General features: G+C 40.4%; 2 long non-coding RNA genes across 3 annotated transcripts; one reads left to right on the top strand and one right to left on the bottom strand.

The window, feature by feature from the left end:
- Positions 1–2,671: 2,671 nt before the first annotated feature.
- LOC121399429 lies at positions 2,672–14,115 on the bottom strand. Of its 2 annotated transcripts, none has more exons than XR_005965014.1 (3): positions 11,871–14,115; positions 5,063–5,163; positions 2,672–3,571 (listed from the first exon to the last, which is right to left on the bottom strand). It is a non-coding gene; the product is annotated as an uncharacterized LOC121399429 (long non-coding RNA). The 2 variants fall into 2 exon arrangements; XR_005965013.1 differs by having other exon boundaries at positions 13,388–14,115.
- A 91-nt stretch (positions 14,116–14,206) lies between these two features.
- Positions 14,207–16,595, top strand: LOC121399428. Its single transcript, XR_005965012.1, has 2 exons — positions 14,207–14,351; positions 16,541–16,595. It is a non-coding gene; the product is annotated as an uncharacterized LOC121399428 (long non-coding RNA).
- Positions 16,596–17,762: the final 1,167 nt, after the last annotated feature.

Here is a 17,762-nt window from a genome sequence, read left to right as displayed (position 1 = left end):
AAGGCAAGCCTTGTATCATTTCTGAATCTTGTTTTTTGCACCAGAATGGGGGACCTGATGTCCATCCCCATGCACTGCTTACACAATTAAATGGTGAAGAGCTGAGATGTTTAAATGAGCTTACAACAGCTATGAATGCTTTAATAAAAAAATAGAAATTGGATTTCATGTTTAATTTAAAAAGGACTTTTATTATACATATTTTTGTGTCTGGGTGACAGGTCCACTTTAAAGTGCTGCTGGGTATAACTAAATATTTTAGAGAACACTGCAGGTGGGGTTTTCTTTAGCACCACTCTCTAACTGCCCAAAAAACACAGATTCCTGTCATGACTGGCCTCCGTCCATCAAAACCACAATGATTTCATTGTGAAACTTGATGGTGCAGCCAATCACCATAAGCCTTCCTGTTAGAAATGAGAGTGTAGCCATCTCCTAAACAGGGCCAGTTTGAGTCATTCTGGCCAAATTAGTATCCTGGGTGTTCCAAGATTTACAGGTGAATTTCTTGGCATCTGTGTTATGCAGCATTCTGGTACACTGTTCATAAATCATTTTATTTTATTTTGCATTGGCAACAGGTTGAAAGCAGTTGATTACCAGCAATAAAATAAATCAACCTGGGGGAAAGACAATATTGTACAATACCAAATGCATGACGTGAGGCTATTCAACATCTTCATCTATACATTACCCATGGACTTTATCAATTGATCGAAGACGCTTTATATCAAAACTATTTTAATGAGCACTGGTCAAATGAATGTTGACAGTATAAAACCACTTACTTATATAGTAAAATTATATTTTAGTCTTGGAGTCTTGAACTCCATAAACAAGACCTTTATTACCTCCATGGTAACCAGCCATGCTGTTAATCCAGCACAATGGATTTGCATATGAATTTATTTGGTTATGATAAAACTTACAGTACGCTTTACTACAAATGTTTGTATGATAATGTATTTATAAGGTTTTTGTAGTCAATGTAGTGGATTCATAATGTAAGCTTGGACCAATATTCATTAAAATGTTAGATGAGTCTCAAGGTGATTTTACAATTAATATATAGTTTCAGCTGTGAAATAAAATAGAACTATTGACAAGAAATAAAGACTGAACATGTAATGAAAGATTTTTAAATAGAACATAGTTTTACAAGAGTGAGTATTGACCATAGATTTCCAACTTGCTGCCCCCAGCCTGTGTAATATTCAGGCAACTGAAGTCTGTCCAATCAAAGATGCAAATTGGATATACATGTTCTGTACAGACTACTAGTCTCTAATATATTGTGGGATGCTTTTAAAAAAATAAGTTGTACATTGTACAGATCAGTTTCAGTTCTGATGTATTCAGTGGACCGGCTCCATTCATCCTGTACATGGTCGAGGTAATTGCAGTACTGATTAAGTAGCATTGAGCCCAGGTTGTCATTCAGAAAACTCACTGCACCGGTACATTTGCATCGAATAATTGCCTGATCTGTGCTCTGGAACAGCCCATGCAATTACCATTCACGTCATCATCATCATCATCATTTATTTATACAGTACAAGTTGATCCAGGGACTAGTCCGATTGCAAAGAGTTAGGAAGGAATTTTTTCCCCCTCAGGTGGTTTTTTTCCCCCTTCCTCTGGATCAACTGGCAGTTTAGGCAGGTTAAAAAAAAAAGTCAAAAGGTTGAACTTGATGGACATGTGTCTTTTTTCAACCTAACTTACTATGTTACTATATAGCACCGACAAGATACGCAGTGCTTTACCTTAGTTATAACAAATAGGGAATAAATGGAGGATAACAAACAAGGGTTACAGATTGTTTGTTATCAGGTTACTGGGCCCTACAAATTAGAGTTTACAAAGTAAAGGTTAGGGTACAATTGAGACATTAGGATTTTAGAACAATTTTGTGATTTTTGATACAGCAATGATTGATTAATTAAGGTACATTGAATAAGCTTCTTTAAACAGGTGGGTCTTTAAGGAGAGCTTGAAAGTTTGGAGAAAATCTGATAGCTCGAGGCAGAGAGTTTCAGAGAAAAGCAGAAGCCTGAGAGAAGTCTTGCACACGAGAATGGGCAGAAGTGATGAGAGGAGAAGCGAGGCGAAGATCAGAAGCAGAGCAAAGGTTGCATGAAGGAGAGTATTTGGAGATCAGAGATAAAATATAGGGAGGGGCTTCATTATTAAGGGCTTTGAAAGCGAGTATCAGGTCAAAATTGTTATTTTTCCACTTATTAGCTCCTGCTCCTCTTTACTTCTGTTCCCCAACCTAAACTTTGTCTCCAATAATCCTAAATCCACCAGGATTGTGGATTATTGTTTTGAGGGGCAGAATGACGGGTCATACATGGCCCAATGGTCAGGCAGTATGGTTAAACCTGACCTAACTATCTGACTATATCTTAGCAAGTATGTCCAGCTTGACACAGCCCCTGCACACAAACACAGTGGGAATTATTTACTAACATAGTATTTTTGTTTCCATTTTCTAACTGGAAGTATTCAAATGGAGAAGCGGCTATGGCGGAGCTCGCTGCAGAGTTCAGCGATCCCTTCCTAGTCGCAGCTATCGCGAGACTTTGGGTGTTAGCCCCATACACACCAATCTTCACGTAAATTATTCCTCGCTACCAGCGCCGGCCATTCAACGGAGGGAACACTGATGTTTAATATCAATCCGGCTTTATTGTTTCACACAGTGCAGAGTTACATTCACAGTGGGTGCGCTATATCAAACCTACGCGTTTCGTGTCTACTTGAACGACGCTTCCTCAGGGTTACAATTACATCACGTGTCTAAGTGTTTAAATAGGGTCCAAGTGCAAATCAATTCACATTTAAAGGTGCAGTATGTGTAAATAGTTATTAAAAATGTATACATTCATAAAAATACATCAAGATACATGAAACATATAATCGTGCATATTGTTAAAGTGCAAGTGCTTGTTTGTATTATATATTATACATAGATAAATAGTTTAATAAGTTTTCTAAATTTTCTAAATTTTGTATAATTGTTCGTGTTCTAAACTATATATACGTACAATAAATTTAATATTAATCATCATGTCTATCTTGATCTCTATTCAATTTAATTAAATTATTTGTCCACATCTTAAATGCAATTAATTAAATAGAATAAAAAAGGTTAAAATTGAAAAATGCCCATCATGTATTTTTTATGTTGTTATTTCTTAACACGTTAGAATAATAATGATGTAATATAAGTATAAATATAATTGATGTAATTTCAATGGATAGAGTGCTGAATTAGTTAATTAATTAGTTATTATATTCAGAGGACATTTATTCTATCACTTTGTATTCAAATTCTAATATCTCCAATTCCTCTTTACCTAGCGCTATTACGGAATTTATTTCATCGGACAGTAGGTTTATTAGCTGTGAATTACATCCCTTAATCAATAAAAAATCTGATCTCACAGTCCTTATTCAAACCATATGGTACTACAGTCTCCAATAGTGACATCCACTTGATTTCTTTCTTAGATAACAATTTATCTATGTCTCCTTTCCTTTTTCCCAGTCTTACAGTTTCTATAACCTGAAATGAGACAAAGTTCTCGTTAGCACTGTGTTCATTGATTATATGTGCTGCTATAGCTGAGGATATGTCAGATCTGTTTATGCAGGCTATATGTTCAAGTATTCTATCTTTAACTTTTCTGGTTGTTTTTCCTACATATTGTTTTCTACATCTGCACGTAGCAAGGTATATTACATTTGCAGTACGACAATTCGCATATGTCTTATTTTGATAAATTTGTCCTGTCACTGTACTATATATTTCTTTGGAAACATTCACAAATCTGCAACATTTACAGATATTGGCCCCACACTTATAGGTCCCTGTGGTCTGTAGCCAATTCTTTCTATCTGTTTTTTCGGGCAACATACTTGGCGATATTCTGTCTCGTAAGTTATACCCTCGTCTATAGACAAATTGTGGATCCTGTAGTTCAAGTCTTGATAAAATCGGATCTGACTTCAATACCTTCCAATGTCTAAGAATAATACGTTGTATCTCCATAGCTTCTAAATTATGAGCAGTAATAAATCTCATTCTTCCTATTTCTCGTCGGTATGCTCTCCAGCATAGTAAGTAACTGGAAGTAGACTGACAGCTAATCAGGGCCATGAAACAAAAGGTTCATATAAGGAACCATATGTACTGCAAAAGACTGCACATGGTTTTATAAAGTGGACCTTTATTCTAGATCACTAATCAATTTCTAATCCTTTTGGACAACAGGAGGACACTGGAACTCTTAGGAGCAACTAATCTAAGAGCTCTTAAAGTAAGTACTGTTAAAGCATACATTTATCACAGCTTAAACTTTTTTCTTCCTGAATGTTGGTTTTACATTCTTGGCCAAACATTAAGGGGCACATTTACTAAGCTCGAGTGAAGGATTAGAATGAAAACAACTTCGAATTTCGAAGTTTTTTTTGGGTACTTCGACCATCGAATAGGCTACTTCGACCTTCAACCATGAATTGAATGATTCAAACTAAAAATCGTTCGACTATTCAACCATTCGATATTCGAAGTACTGTCTCTTTAAAAAAACTTTGACTACCTACTTCGCCAATTTAAACCTACCGAGCATCAATGTTAGCCTATGGGGACCTTCCGCATAAGCTTTCTAAGCTTTTTTTGATCGAAGGAAAATCCTTCCATCGATGGATTAAAATCCTTCGAATCGTTCAATTCGAAAGATTTAATCTTTTGATTGAGCGATTTTTCCTTCGATCGTTCGATAAAAGTATTTGCGGAAAGTCCATCGACTTCGATATTCGAAGGATTTTAATTTGAGGGTCAAACATCAAGGGTTAATTAACCCTCGATATTCGACCAATAGTAAATGTGCCCCTTATAGCCAAACTGCTCTATTACATGAGATAAGTCCACTGGCTGATCACTCAGGTGTCCAATTGTCTGTTGCATTTTCTGTATGGTGTTCCTTTCTCTTTTGTGTTAGCGTTTTTACCTTATCCATATAAAACAAATGAGGAGCGCAGAGACATTTCTTACTTTACTACCTAGAAGACAAGGTCCCGATGCCTCCAGCAGAAGATTTTCTTGTACAGTTTTTCAAAATCTGTATAGGACAATTTGCTGTTGTGGTCATAATGCTATAGAAAAACAGAGCATAAAAAATGGATTACTGCTTTCCCAACACAGCTCATTGCATTAACATTTATTTCCATATATAACAGGATAATGATGGCTCTTCCTATAATTTTGTCTTTTGGCTTATCTACATTTATTTACAGATACATGTTTTATACACTTAATAAGTTATTCCCTTATTGTTTAAAAATAGATAAATGGGCAATTATCCCTACTGAATTAAAAGGAAAGGACTCTTCAATCACAATAAGTAACAAATTCTCAAAAGTCACAATCAGGGGCTGACAACCGTCAGAAAATCAGTGCACAGAAAAAAACAGGAATAGAAAGAAACCCCGTCTATGACAATTACTTGGTGTCTGGTGATAGATTCAACCCCTACCAATAAGATAGGTGATTGACTTAAATTAAAGTGCAGTGCGTGCCTATTCTTTTAGTTCATCAACGATAATATATGAAAACCAATCACTTCCTGGATTAATTAATTCCAAGCCAATTCATAAATAAATAAATATAAAGTGCAAATTAGTGCATATACCCAATGACTGCTGCCCAGTTAATGGTAACAACCAGTTCATTGACAATTCATGATTGGACTCGAATAAATTAAGTTAAAAAATACCAAAATTCATTAGGAAGTGCCCAAAGTTTATAAACACGTGCTTAATAATAAATTGTATTCTAATATATTTAGCCAAAAATATAATCTATAAAGTCTGGAGTGAACAGGTGTCTAACATAATAGCCAGAACACAACTTCCTGCTTTTCAGCTCTCTAACTCTGAGTTAGTCAGTGACTTGAAGGGGGGCCACATGGGGCATAAATGTTCAGTGAGTTTGTAATTGATCCTCAGCTCAGATTCAAAAGCAAACAGTTATGACCCATGTGGCCCCCTTAAGTCACTAATTGATTACTACCTGGTAACCAATCAGTGGAAACCAAGAGAGCTGAAAAGCAGGAAGTAGTGTTCTGGCTATTATGTTAGACATCCAGTCACTCCAGCCTTTGTACATTACATTTTTGGCTAACTAACTATATTAGAAGCATTTTTTATTTTGCAAATACTATCTATTTATCCAGTTTTTATTTTTATGCTGAACAATTCCTTTAACCCTTTGCCTGCCAAGCACATACAGCGTATGTGCTGGCAGTCAAATGCTCAGGCTGCCAAGAACGTACATGGTACATTCTTTAGCAGCTGAGCTTTCTCTCTGCTTCGGCGGCTTCTGCCGCCGAAGCAGAGAGTGGGGAGAGAAGACAGCCCCCTAGGCAACGAGGCTGTCAAGTCGGATCTGCGACTCGATTGTCGCAGATCCGACTTCAAAGTAGCAGACGCATCGCATGGAGCATCTGCTACTACACTCACCTGCTTCCTGCCTGCAGAGACACCCACGCACTTCCTGCTGCAACTCTACAGACACGCTGCCAGGACTCCTCAAGCGATGACAGCGATCATCCTGCTCCAAAAATGGTAAGTGCACGTTTTTTTACACACTTACCTGCACTTACACATACTTAAAGTACATTTATACACTTACACACACATTTTAGTAAAAATTGGTATTTTTTTATTTTAGCAAACTTGGTCCCTTTCGTACAGTTATTTACACTTATTTACATGTATTTGCACACTCACGAAACACGAAACGCATAAGGTGGTCCGTATCAAAACTTTTTATGCAACTTTAAATAAAATTATATTTTTTTTACCAATGAAAAAGCCTGGGGACATATATCTTTGGATATACAGTAAGTATATATAGTGCACAAATATGTATATACAAGCAGGTGTTTTTTTTTCGTATTCATTGTACTGTTATCTTTTGCCTAAAAACGTGTTATTTTGGCAGCGTGACTATTGGATAATCGATTTTGGCCACTAGTTACGCTGTCGGAACAATTATTTTGTTATTGCATTGATGTACACTATTTTTGAGGTTTTATTGCAATTTTATCCCTGCATTATTGTTCCTTATGTATCTTTAGTATAGTTTTGCTGTTTGGTGCTTTGGTATAGAAAGATAGATTTTACTTAGTTTGATACACCAAAATATGTGCTTTCCAAAAATATATGGTTTTCTGGGGGTCTTTTTACAGTTTGGGGGTCTTACAGCACATAACGCACAGTTAGGGTTCTCTTTTCTGCAGCTTAGTTGGCTAGTGTGAAAATTCATATGCACGTTTTTCATTTGGGGTCCGTACACAACACATACTTTGGTAAATCTATGCATATTAGGCATCAAACTATTCATCAAACCTCTGACGTCCATATTTAGAGTGATTTTTCTTTGTACGTTAAACATTGTGTGTGATAAATGCGGCAAACTGCAACATTTTTAGGAGATTTTCAGAAATGTTGTAAAAACCTCTATGTTTAGAAAAGCTTTGCAGTTTGGTACTTTCGTGTAGAAAGATGTCTTTATCTTTGTTGGAATCGGCAGAATGTGTTCTTTCCAAAAGTATATGGTTTTGGGGGGTCTTTGCTGTTAGGAGGGTCTTGAGGCACATAATATGAAGTCAAGGTCTATGTTCACAGAAGGCGAATCGGCAGCAGAGAAAACTCATATGCATTATTTTTATTTGGGGTCCGTACATGCCAGCTGCCTTGGTATATCTATGCATATTGGGCATCAAACTGTTCAGTAGACCCTTGGTATCAATATTTATGGTGTTTTACAATTGTATGTAAGAAATTGGGTGAGATAAATGCGGCCAATTGCAATATTTTTAGGCGATTTTCAGAAATGTAAAAACCGTTGCTTTTATCGCCAAATTTAGGAAAGGCTTGCAACTTGGTACTTTGGAGTACAAATACATGCATACCCAATTTGGATTCGCAGGAATGTGTACTTTCCGAAAATATATGGTTTTCTGGGGTGAACTTACTTTTTTCTAGTAAGTTTGCCCCCCCCCAAAACGATGTAAATGTGTTGATTTTGCAGTACCTGAAATGACAGACCATATGGGGGTCATAGTTATATGCCACGTGCTTGGGTACACCTATACATATTGGGCATCAAACTGTTCAGAGGACCCTAAGCTTTCATATTTGGGGTGATTTCTCTTGATACCTAAAAGTTTGTGGGACATACAATGCTGCAGGGTGGAAATTTTGAGGTGATTTTTGGAAATGTCACAAAAATCACCAAATTTAAGAATGGTTTGCGGCTTGATACTTTGGAGTAGAAAGACATGCATACCCAATTTGGATTCGGGGGAATGTGTACTTTCCAAAAATATAAGGTTTTCTGGGGTGAACGTACTTTTTTCTAACTTTGCCCCCCCCCAATCTATATAAATGTGTTGATTTTGCAGTATCTGGAATTACAGAATTGATAGATTAAATGGGGTGTCTACATTTTAGGGCCCCTATACACCACATGTTTAGGCAAACCTATACATATTGGGCATCAAACTGTTCAGTGGACCCCAGGCTTTCATATTTGGGGTGTTTTACATTGATACCTAATGATGTGTGGGAGATATGATGCTGTAGAATGGAAGCTTTGAGGTCATTTTTCAAAGAATTCACCAATTTCTATACAACATATATATTTACCCATTTTTGATGCAACAGAATGTGTTCTTTCTTTCTAATAATGGGTAGTTTTCTAGGGTAAACCTACTGTTAGTGGAATGTTTGGCCAGTATTGACATTTGGATCTGGAATAGAATCAAAAACATATTTGTGTATTTCATTTAGACATTTCTGTACAATCAGAGGAAGCTAGAAAGCAAAGAGAAAATCTGCTAGTAGAAGGGTTAAGTTAGAAAATAGAGAATAGTTAGAAGAGACAATTCATCTTTCAGTGCTGAAAACAGCAGCGCTGATACAGGCAGTTCTCAGCCCTGCAGCCAAGCTCTACCCCGCCCGTAGAGAAAAGGGGGGGTGGCGGGCGTCCCTGCAGCACGTCTCATTAACACAGACAGAAAGCTCATTCCATGGACAGCACCAAAATTTAGAAGGATTTTTCAAGACGTTCCACAGCCCCGTACTAATCCACACAAATTTGGACAGGAACTCTTGTTTATCCATAGTGCCCATAACCCTTCACTAACTAATAAATGTTACTTTCTTGCTTTGCTGCCCATACTTCTAGTTGCAAACATACGGGTCACATTTGTTTATGCACAGTAAAAACCAGTGATGGACATTCACCGCATTCAACTAACAGTAGCAAACCAAGACATTCTGCCACCATTGTTCTGTTGTGAAAAGGTGATAAGTCAAACTTATTTTAATTTTTAATGGGCATTTTGTCCAAGCTAAAGTGTGCTGATTTCAGGAGTGGTGCTTTGAAAATCTGGCATTGTACTGCTAGGGTGGTTTTGATCTATGCAAGTAAGTAAGTAAGTCTACACAAAACTATGCACATTTCTTACTGATGTGCTTTGGACACGTGGGATTTTCTAAGGTGAAGAGCAAAGAGTGCCACTGAAAGCACACACTGCACATTACAATGTGTGCAAGATTTTCTGTGTGTGTCACAATTAGTTGTGCGCTGTAGTGTCATATCATGCAGGAAAATGAACAATGGCACTAACGGCAATGATGATTGAAATGAAACCCTAAAAAAAAAAACGTTTTGATAATATTTATACCAGGGATGCCCATCTTATGGTCCGGCAACTGTTTCTTAACTACAGTTTCTTGTGATAATCACCCAAGGTCTTTGCCTGTTAAATATTACAGTGCTGGAGTTAAAGGAGAAACAAACCTTTAATAATAGCTGCCCCCCCCGCCCCCAATTCTTTACTTACCCCTCCATGCAGATTCTTCAGCCGATTCGGTAATCTTCAAAATGAGACTGGCTCCTTGGCAATTTTCGTGAGTTTCGCAGCATGCGCAGTTGTCGCAAAACTAAAAATTGCTCCAACTGGGCACGCGGCGCTTTGCCAGTCTCATTCCGAATATTCCCGAAGAGAAGAAGATTTCGCCCCGTGAACTCTGCTGGACAAAATCTGCACGGAGGAGTAAGTAAAGAGCTAGGGGCATATGCCCGGGGGCAGGCAGCTAGGCTGGGGGGGTCTATGTAGGGTAGGTGGGTAGGGTTTTTTTTTAATTAAGGGTTTGTTTCTACTTTAAAGCAGGGTATGGAGAACGCCCCTAAATAAGGGGATAATATACATAAATTATAAACCATTAGCTGTGGATATAGTACAACTCGTAACAGCTCAGCTTTCAGTCCGATTTAGTAATTGTAGTTCAACTACTGCTGAAGGAATGCAGGTTGGGAATCTACCATGTACTGTATATACCGTCTGTGAATATCTGATAACCAGGAGCATACATATATACATGCAGGCCGAGGGTCCAGGAGGTATAAGGGGCCCACGGCTGTTAAAGGAGAAGGAAACCCTGTAGAAAAAAATCCCGTACCCACCACCCCAAGTAGACCCTCCTACCCCAGGCTTTAACTGCACCCCCTCGGTAAGATGACTGAAAGATCGGTCTGTCGCAATTGCGCAGTTGAAGCAATTTGCCGTTTTTTGACAACTGCGCATGCGCTGAAATTGACGGAGATTGCCGATCTCCCAGTCATCTTACTGAGGACCTGGAAGATGGATGCTGTGAAGTCCGCTGCCAGAATCTGTGTCGAGCAGTAAGTATAAAATATGGGGCATTTCCCAAGAGGGGCAATTAGCCTGAGGGGGGACAGGGCCAGGTGCCGCACTTTGAGCCCCCCTTGACAGCATCGAAGCCTGCGGCCACTTTTAAGGGGGACCCTGGCACCACAGTTTTATTAAAACTTATAAATGCTAAAAAGTCCCAAACCTAGTGTACCCCAGTCCAGACAATCCATTAGGTTCTCTTCCACCTTCAAGCACCAAAATTCCAGAAGTGATTGCTGTGTCCCTCAACAGAGGGTTTTTTGGGGAAAGAAAAACAGAAAAAATATAGTGCAGCGATCTCAAAATTAGATGCACACCATCAATGCCTGTAAAGCCTTTACAAACTATTTGTGATAGAAACTCTTCACCTTTTAGCAAACATTCATATAGGGTTAGAGTTATTTCTATTTGAGTGAAAGTAGAGAGGTAAGTATCCGAATATAGTATACACCCAAACTTTAGAGATGTAACTATTCCAGTGGTATACTGTACTCACAGACCCAACAGTAGTCTCAGCGTATTTCACAATTACAACCCAATCAAACCAGCCTCCAGTATTCTCTTCTCCTTTTGGGCAATAAAGAGCAACATGTGCGAAAATGCAAATAAAATGTTTTAATAAATAATTAAAAACAAACGATTCTCCATATAAGCGCTTGTTTAAAAAAACACTGAGGATCTCCGTAGCAGCCCTGCAGGTTTTGCGGCGTCTCCCAGACATTACTGCGCAAGTCCCCACTCCGTGTCTCTGCACCTCCGCACTATTCAGTCACCGCTGACGCGTTTCGCCTCATAGGCTTCCTCCAAGTTTTTTTTTAATTATAAGGGGGTCAATATCTTTTTAGAACTTGTGTGTGGGGGGTTACCATTTTTAGCACTGATTGTGTGGAGTGGGTGGGATCTGGGGTGGGCGTGGGCCAGGGGCCCCCAAAAATGTTGTTGTACAGGGCCCCGTGATTTCTAATGGCGGCCCTGGGTGGGGGGTATGAGGTTTTTTCCGGCAGGGTTTGTATCGCTATATGTTTAACAAAAACATCTCAATCAACACCAGGGGTAAAGCGTGACAGGAAACTGTGGATTTGGTCTCACACTCACATTGCTGGATGAGTCGGCTCAGGGCTTCTGCCTGTTTCTCTAGGTTGTTCCTATTCATGATAGACACTTGCTGGGACATTGCAAATGCTGCCAACTTCTTCCTCTCAACTCTCCTCAAAGTAGAACAGTGTGGATCCGCCTATACACAATCACTATGGCAACAACAACAACCAGTCAGCTGCCGGTTTGATCTCGGCAGCTTGGAGCAGCGCTACATAACATGCATGTGTCAAGAAGAGCTGTCGGATTAAAGCTGTTTGCAGCATCTTAGTAATGACGAAGGCTGTCCTAAAATGGACACCGTACAACTTGCCCGTCAATACAGTCCATTTTAGATCTTCTTGAGGAAAAACCTAAGGGATACACGCTTCCTGTATGGAAACAATTTTAGGACATCCACAGCCAAAGTCACTTAGTATGTTTCTCAGCCTCCAAATAAGGCTCAATTCACTACCCCCTCCTGTCACATTACTCAGCTTTCCTCTATCCTCTCTCAGCCCTCGTCCCTCATGTTTAACCCCTACAATAATAACTATGTCCTCCTCCCTCAGCCTCCTCATTCCTCATCTTCCCTAGGAACCCGGCTGACGAATGAGGGGTCAAGGCTGAGGGTGGAGATGGTTGAAGTATGAAAGCTGAGGAGTGAAGGCTGAGTAACGTGACACAAGGGAGAGATATGCTGCCAGGATGGAGGAGTGAATAGAGAGTTATGGGAAGGGGGAGGAACTTACCAGTAGAAGTCGCATTCTGCGTGTTAAGGAGATCGCATGGCACAGGCTTTGGCTGTCAGCTGATCCCTGCCTCCCGCCAAAATTCCCACCTCCCCAATGTTATCTGCCCTATTCCATTGGATCTTACCCCTCCATCTGTACTACATCTCTACACCAAGAGACGAGCGCTTGTATTTCTTTCAGCAGCACTAGAGACTTGCGTCCCGCCCTTTTACCTTGCATCTCATTGGCCCGCAGCCGGAGGAGGAGGAGCTTGTCACTGGGCTGCATTAATAAGTAATAAAGAGATGACTGTCCGTACAGAAGGGGTGTCCAATCTTTTTGCAACGAGGGCCACATTTGGTGAGGTGAAAATGTGTGGGGGCCGACCATTCTAATTGTTCCATTATCTGGGGGCACAAAAGAATGGGAGGCCCCAAAATGGACAGGGCTAATGTAATATAGTTTCAGCTTATACTTGAGGGGATAATAATTATTTACCACACAAATCAGCCCTGATAAGCTTCCTGCATGTGCACCAGAACGAGTACATAACACTGTCCCTAACCATAATGCTCATATGCCGATGCCCCTAACGCAAAGCAGATGGTAGATGCCTTACCGCTCCCAGCAGTGTGTGTGTGTGTACAGGCTACTTGCCTGGGACTGGCAACCTTCCCCCCTTTCTCCTCCACCCCTCTGTAGCTCACTCTGACAGCCAGAGAGAGAAGACAGAACTTGTGGAGGAGTGTGCTGTGTGAGCGCAGAAGAAGTCTCCTGCACAGACTGACTCTCACTGACGTTTACCTCGTAGTCGTGGTGGGTGGCAGCACACTGCAGCAGGCAGTCTCTCTCTCAGAGTCTCCTGAGACGTCCACACGCTGTCTCCCCAGTCCCAGTCTCCACAGAGGGCAGGCACAGTCTGACTCCAGCCAGAGTGAAGCCGAGGGGAGGGGGCGTGTCTGGGCAGCTCTAGTGACGTCCACACCCAGTCTCCACACAGGCCAGCCAATCGAAGCGGGGGGCGGGGCGTGCCGGCACAGCAGCAGCAGCAGTCTCTCTCCTCTCCAGGGAGCTGCACTGCAATCAATTTTTCGAAATTTGATGCGGGCCAATTTAAAATGACACCCCTGGTACGTGGTACGTGGTGTGTGAATGAGCTGCACTTAATAAGGGTTTGGGCACAGCCAGACTCACATCTCCCTGGTAACCCCTCTCTGTCGGCACCGACATGGCCACCCCTCTCTCAGACTCCGAAGCAGATCAGAGTGAGGGGCATAGCCTACCTCACCTTAGTGATAGACCGTCACGTGTCCACCCCGAGGGACTATTATTTCACCCTATCGCACACGGTCAGTGAACTGGTGGGAGGATGGATCAGGACGCAGCAATATTACTAGGACCCATAAATCAGGTGTCAGGCACCATTGAACTTACTCGCAGTATCCACAATACCTGCCCTCCATCCCTGGCATCTAAATTGTATGAGTCGACTCAGATTCCCCGCTTTATCCCGCCCTAGCAGGTCTCAGCCAATAGCCTCCCAGCAGAGGATGGGCACGTTTATGTAATCCAATAAGCAATCAGTATTTCCTTATTGCCAATGCAGACGAGCCAATCAAAAACGACTGCCCTGAGCGGGTTCTGATTGGCTGTAGCCATGGTGATGCGGAACTTTCTGTCAACAAACATTGCCAAACGGACTGTGGAGGAGGAGGAGAAGAAATATCGCGCCGGACAGATGGAGGAGCATGGGCGGTGTATACTTTAGGTAGGATTAAAGACACCTCTCGCCAGGATATACAACTAACGTCATACAAGTAACTTAGAAGGAGGGATAGAGGAGGGAGCGTGAAGCAAATGGGGAGGCTGGATAGAGGTGGGCGGGGTTAGGGGACGGCGCAGGGTGAAGAGTAGAAATAAAGGAAGACACAGGGAGCCAGGGAATCAGTGTGAATAGGTGAATGTTAACATTGGGGGGTCGCTAAACCATTGGGGGGTCGCTAAACCTTTGGGGGCAGATCTCTTGCACGCGGCAAATTAGTTTTACTGGAAGATGTCCTGACACTGACTGTATTGCCTTATACAGGTGACGAGACACCTGGTGGACTTGCCTTTATAGTGCTCGCCCATGGGTCAAATAGGTCTATAGTTCTGCATATCTCAGACACTACAGGCGCAAATTAATTGCTAAGGCAGCTGGGAGTTGTAGTGAAGTGAAAGACAGTGAACACCAGCCTAGGGGACAGCGCTGCCTTATGCAAAGCCACGCCCCCATGTTTTCTATTGGTCGGCGGAGCCTGGATTCCCTATTTTCTGAAGCCACGCCCCCCAGGAATGACAGTTAGTTCAGTTGGAAGGAGGAATCGGGAGGATGGATTGCTGGTTGTGAGGTCGGGCTAGTATCCAGCACAAGGCAGTGTGTACCCCAGTAATGGCAGAAAAGTGAGGTACCTAAATGTCAGGTTGGTCAATTTTTCCTTGTTTGAGAGTTGAAAAAAGAACAATTTTTCTTGCTTAAATAAATCTTGCCTAAATTCTGGGGTGAGCAAGAAGCAGCATGGGTCCGGCTTCTATGCCTGGGAAATAATATCTGGGAGGATATTTGCATTATATTTACATAGTTATAAATATTGCTATTACTGTAGCTAGTTTAAAGAGATCACAGGAGATTCTCTCTCCATAGCACTACGTTTTATCCCAAGCAACTGCCAAAGCACATGTCTGAGAAACTTGTGGAGCCGGGTTTGCTAATGGGAAAGAAGTTGAACAACTGTTGAGCAAGTTTTGTGTTTTAGTTGATGCTGCTGTGACGCTACTAAATCTGATCCCATAATCCACAGTAGGGCTGCATGTTATGGATTAGAAATTGCCAGGTTATTATTGGGGTATTTATAACAGATGTAGGGGTGTGTGTTAGGGATGGGCTCAATCCCTGGGCTCAATATGTCAGGCAACTGGTTTATTGTCATGTGTGAATATAATTCGCTGGTATAGCTGCAAGCTGGGCATGGGAACCAAGGCTGGGGTGCCACTTTTTATCCAGTACAACTGTCTCTGCCCATGTGCTGTATTGACCAATGCACATAGCCCTCTTTTCTGAAGCCACGCCCCCAGGAATGACAGTTAGTTCAGTTGGAAGGAGGAATGAGGAGGATGGATTGTTGGTTGTGAGGTCTTGCTAGTATCCAGCAGACTGCAGTGTGTACCCCAATAATGCCATGAAGGTGAGATAGTATATTTTTATAGTTGTAGCAGCAAGGGTTTAAAAAAATCACATGAATATCAAGGTTAATTTTATGTTTAACTGAATTATGCCCAACTTCTAAAATGCAGAGTAGATAGTGATGACAGTTAATTCAGTTGGAAGGAGGAATCAGAAGGATGGTTTGCTGGTTGTGTGGTCTGACTAGTATCCAGCACAAGGCAGCATGTACCCCAGTAATGGCAGGAAAGTGAGGTAACTGAATATGTCAGGTTGGTCAATTTCTCCTTGTTTGAGGGTTGAAAAAACCTACTGTATTTTTTTTAGATTTAATCCCATAAATCCATAAGGGGCTGCATGATATAGATTATATAGACATGGAACAGCTTGTATCATTTATATTTACGTATCATTATTGTATAATTTATGTTTATCTTTTATGATATGTCCAATATATATATATATATATATATATATATATATATATATATATATATATATATATATATATATATATACATACATATATATATATATATATATATATATATATATATATATATATATATATATATATATATATATATATATATATATATATATATATATATATATATATATGGGGTGGCATAAATGTTAGTGCAGTTCCCCATAGAGAACTATAAGGAAATCATTCTGATCCGTCTACTATATTGAAGAAATTTATTGGTGTCCACTGGAATATGCTCTGATTCAGATTTTTTTCACCCCTACAGCGGCTGCCACACAAGGCATGGCTAGGAAAGGCTGGTTCATTCCAGAAGAAAAGGATAAAGCCCCAGACAAAAGTACAGGGCAGGTAAGTCGAAATTAATAAAAATATTATCAGGTCCCAAAGCAGCAGTGGCAGTTTACTCAGAAATGGTTGGTACTTACACATTAGGCCCCTGGCACACAGGACATTTTATTTGCAGCAGAGGCAGAGGGCAATGCCCCCACTCCACTTGTGACTACTCCTCACTGCTTCTTATACTAATCATCGACTAGGTCTGTGTTGAACGCATACAGCACAGTGACAGACAGATGTCAGTGCTCAAGCTTTCAAGCTAGTGTTTTGGTTGGGAATTCTCCTGCCACTATTCCATCTCATCTATGTTCAATTACAGGCTGGTCATTAGTATTAGGTGCAGTGACCGAGAGGGGCATTTGTCTGCCGTTGTTCTGCCCTGAGAGCAAATACCAAGGGCCTTAGTGCTGTGCAGGCATTTAAGTTGTCTGTCATTTCTGTGAATTAGATGCCAATTGCTGTATTTTCAAGGTGTGGTGTGGACATACATGCAAACAGGCATTTTTGCTTATAATTACACATACAGGAGCGGAGAGGGGTGGCGTCGGCAGTGGCGATGTCTGTGCCATAGCATTTGCTTAACACACAGATCGCTCCTTGACCCTTTAGTTTGCTCAAGGATCATAGTGGAGCAATTTAAAAGGACCTGCTGACAACTTTTTTCAATTGACTTGAAATAGTGTTACAATTGGTCTACGTCCACATCGTATTTTGCACATAACCAAATATGTTTAATTTTGTTGTTATTGTATTGCATTAATCTCTTGAAATTTCTGTATCTTGGGTATGTTTTCACTGAATGTTTATTGCATTTCAATATTTATTATTTTTTATCCAGTTTGTTGCTTTCAAATATGTATGTAGATTTATAGTCATTAAGAATGCGTTGAGATGCAGAGGGTTTCTTTGTGAGGTATATTTGTTTCTTTATGCTTCATCATTGTTTACACATGACCAAAAATGTTCAATATTGTCATTATTGTTTTTGTTAAATCTTTTGATATTTCTGTCTCATGGGCATGTTTTTGGTAAAAGCTTATTGAATTTCATGTTTCCTAATTTTTTCGTCTAGTTTGTTGCTTTGAAATATGTATGTAGACATATAGTCACTAAGAATACGTTTAAATGCAGAGGGTGTCTTTTTGAGGTTT

Source organism: Xenopus laevis, chromosome 1S (assembly GCF_017654675.1).
Source record: "Xenopus laevis strain J_2021 chromosome 1S, Xenopus_laevis_v10.1, whole genome shotgun sequence".
NCBI classification, from domain to species: Eukaryota; Metazoa; Chordata; class Amphibia; order Anura; family Pipidae; genus Xenopus; species Xenopus laevis.
The sequence above is the reverse complement of the archived record's forward strand: the minus strand, read 5'-3'. Positions and strand labels throughout refer to the sequence as shown.